Source organism: Charadrius vociferus, unplaced genomic scaffold (genome assembly GCF_000708025.1).
Source record: "Charadrius vociferus isolate BGI_N301 unplaced genomic scaffold, ASM70802v2 scaffold825, whole genome shotgun sequence".
In the NCBI taxonomy this organism is placed as follows: domain Eukaryota; kingdom Metazoa; phylum Chordata; class Aves; order Charadriiformes; family Charadriidae; genus Charadrius; species Charadrius vociferus.
In genome coordinates, this window is record NW_009648495.1 from 452,737 (window position 1) to 455,454 (window position 2,718).

The window sequence follows — 2,718 nt, forward strand, 5'->3', positions numbered from 1 at the left end:
CAGGGCCTCTGCCGGAGCGGTTAACGGCCTCCCGGCCCTTCCCTTCGCCCGGCCCTGGCTCCCCGCGGTTAGGGAGGGGCAGGGCCCTGTCCCCGCGGCCCTCAGGTCCCGGTGTGTCTGTGCGTGGGCGTTGCCGGGTCGTGAATCATAGCAAAAGTGGGGGTAAAACGTGCTCCCCAGCGCTCCTGCGGGCCCTGTGGTGTATCCTAGAGGTTTCTCTGCCTTTAGGCGACTAAATTAATTCAGCTCGTCCATGCCGTTTTCGTGCTAATGAAATCACTTTGTAACTAAGCAGCATGATCCTGTATAAGAACCGTGAAGTGCTTCAGGTAAAAATGTAATAAAATACGCGTGTGTTACATACTACTTTGTGGTTTTCCTGATAGATACTAGCTTAGATAATAAAAACAATTTTGGGGTGATGATGTAAATCGAGTTTCTCTTCTCTCCTTGTAGACCTTACGATATGAGTAGGGCAGCTTTCTCCCTGGGCTGGAAAATGTCAGTGAGGGAATTGTCATCCTGCCCAGAGTGGGGCAGGGCTGCTCTGCAGGGGAAGAAACACCAGGAGAGCACTGCTGGATACAGCTTAGGCCCTCAAGGCTTGAAGCAAACCTGGTAGAGGTGTTGGCTAAGGTTTGGTGGTAACGGTGTCACTCCGTAAAGGACAGAGTGACATGATGAGCTGTCAACGTGCGCCGGCAGCCCAGCAGCGTGGCCAGCAGGGCGAGGGGGGATTGTGCCCCTCTGCTGCGCTCTGCTCTGCTCTGGGGAGACCCCCCTGCAGTGCCGCCTCCAGCTCGGGGGCCTCAGCACAGGAGAGACATGGACCTGGTGGAGCGGGGCCAGAGGAGGCCCCGGAGATGCTGGGAGGGCTGGAGCCCCTCTGCTGGGAGGACAGGCTGGGAGAGTTGGGGGGGGTCAGCCTGGAGAAGAGAAGGCCAAAAAGGGGAGAGCTCAGAGCCCCTTCCAGTGCCTGAAGGGGCTCCGGGAGAGCTGGGGAGGGACTCTGGATCAGGGAGAGGAGCCGTGGGACGAGGGGGAATGGTTTGACACTGACAGAGGGGAGATTGAGATGAGATCTGAGGAAGAACTTCTCTCCTGTGTGGGTGGTGATCCCCTGGGGCAGGTTGCCCCGAGAAGCTGTGGCTGCCCCATCCCTGGAGGTGTTGAAGGCCAGGTTGGATGGGGCTTGGAGCAACCTGGGCTGGTGGGAGGTGGCCCTGCCCAGGGCATGGGGGTTGGACTAGATGGCCTTTAAAGGTCCCTTCCCACCCACATGATTCCGTGATTCTCTGATAAGCTGAGGCTGCGCAAATTCCCAAGTCCCCGTGGTACCTGTTGGTTGATGACTGGGTTTTTGACACAGGTGAAATACTGTGTGAGAAGCCCTTGGTGGAGTTCGAGTGTTGGCAGAGCGGAGCCTGTGCTCCAGGGTGGGTTTGATGGTGGGGCTGTGGGATGAGCAGCGATGCTGCCATCCACAAGTGTGGTTTTGGAGCCGGGACTCACCTTGATGCAAATAGGAAATTCTGCAGAACAAAACCAAAAGGAGATTTGGCCTCAAGATCCTGGATTTTGACTTGGCAGCCCCAGCAAGACCTGACAGAGGAGCTGAACCGAAGGCTCTTCTGTGTGAGGAATTGCCTAGGATTTGAGTTGGCTCTTCCTCTTCCATCAGCCAGGGACTTGGAGCTCCCACCGCACGTTCCAGGTCCCTCCTCGTTGAGGTGTCTGGCAGTAGTGTAACACTGGAATATGGCTGGCTGCAGAAGGAGCGGTGTTCCCTGATACCAGAGTTGCAAGACTGAGTTCATACACTGTGATACGGACTAACCCGGTGGCAAATCATGAGTATTCTTGTTTTTCAAGTCCCCCTCTGCGCTGCTGAGCATCACTGGTGGCTGTGCAGCGCTGTGCAGTCCGGCTCTGGGCTCTCCCCCTTGGGAAGCACAGTCTATGGGGTGTGGTGAGATATCTGGCCGAGGCTGGCTGGAAATCTCTGTCCCGCTGTGCTTAAAAAGCATCAGCCCTTTGCAAATCTCTTTTCCCCGTCTCTGCCATCCCAATTTCTGCGTCTCCGTGGTTGGCTTGTGCCATTTTCAAAGTGCTGACAAACGCCTTCACTGCAGGGCTGGTAGGTGGATGAAACTGCTGCCTGTGTGGTTGTATCTGACATGTCACCGCTGAATGCTTGTGACACCCGCTGCTGCCCTGCCAAGGGATTTTGGCAGTTTCTAACAAGTAACTGCAGCTTCTGCCTTGTAGCCTGCAGGTGGAAAGAGCGTGAAAGCAGAATGTGGAGGGAAAGGGCTGGGGCAGGCGGATGGAGAAGGTGCTGCAAGAAAGGCCGTGCGTTTGGAAGTGCTTCATCCCCAGCAGTGTCTTTCTGGGCTGGAGAAGGATGTGCAGAAGGGGGAAGAGAATCAGATGTGCATCTGTGGTGGTGGCTGAGGGGCCGTGGGGTTTCCGCATGCCAGCAAACAAGGTCCTGGTGGTGGGGCCGGGTTTTACCTGCTCCTCAGCAGGAGAATTCCTCTTGACTGGCAGCAAGGGGAAGGCACTCGTCCTCAGGACCTCCAGGAAACTGGTTGCTTCCAGCCAGCTACTAAACAATCTGATAAACGTGGTCTGTGGGGATGGGTACAAGAGGGCCTGTGTGAAGACAGCATGACCACAGGGGTTTGCAGACCTTGGAAAGCCTCGCAGATTCCTGCT

The 2,718-nt window shown here is 56.2% G+C and overlaps 1 protein-coding gene across 1 annotated transcript in view; it reads left to right on the forward strand.

The window, feature by feature from the left end:
- Nucleotides 1-2,718, forward strand: part of ELP6 (elongator acetyltransferase complex subunit 6) — a 35,463-nt gene that overhangs the window by 17,328 nt on the left and 15,417 nt on the right. The window lies entirely within an intron of this gene.